This window comes from Rhipicephalus sanguineus, chromosome 1, assembly GCF_013339695.2.
Source record: "Rhipicephalus sanguineus isolate Rsan-2018 chromosome 1, BIME_Rsan_1.4, whole genome shotgun sequence".
Taxonomy (NCBI): Eukaryota; Metazoa; Arthropoda; class Arachnida; order Ixodida; family Ixodidae; genus Rhipicephalus; species Rhipicephalus sanguineus.
Window position 1 is genome coordinate 279,625,844 of NC_051176.1, and position 285 is coordinate 279,626,128.

Below are 285 nucleotides of genomic sequence, written 5' to 3' on the forward strand. Positions count from 1 at the left end.
GTCCGCGTGGCCTAATGGACAAGGCGTCTGATTCCGGATCAGAAGATTGCAGGTTCGAGTCCTGCCGCGGACGAATTACTTTCTGGCTCCTTCACGTATTTTTAATCTTTACTAGCCCGTTGCTTTTAAAAGGCGGCGAAAAACAATGTCCTTTTTTTATTCAAATGTGCAAGAACCATTGCAGAATTTCTTTTTTAAAAAATCGAAACAATGTGAGATTTGTGCTAAAGAGTGCCGTCTTCCCACAACCAGCATTCACTTCGAATACCCTGTGTTTGGAACAAT

General features: G+C 42.5%; 1 non-coding gene across 1 annotated transcript; it reads left to right on the plus strand.

The window, feature by feature from the left end:
- On the plus strand, window positions 1-73 carry Trnar-ccg (transfer RNA arginine (anticodon CCG)). Its single transcript has one exon. It is a non-coding gene; the product is annotated as a tRNA-Arg (tRNA).
- The last annotated feature ends 212 nt before the right edge of the window (window positions 74-285 follow it).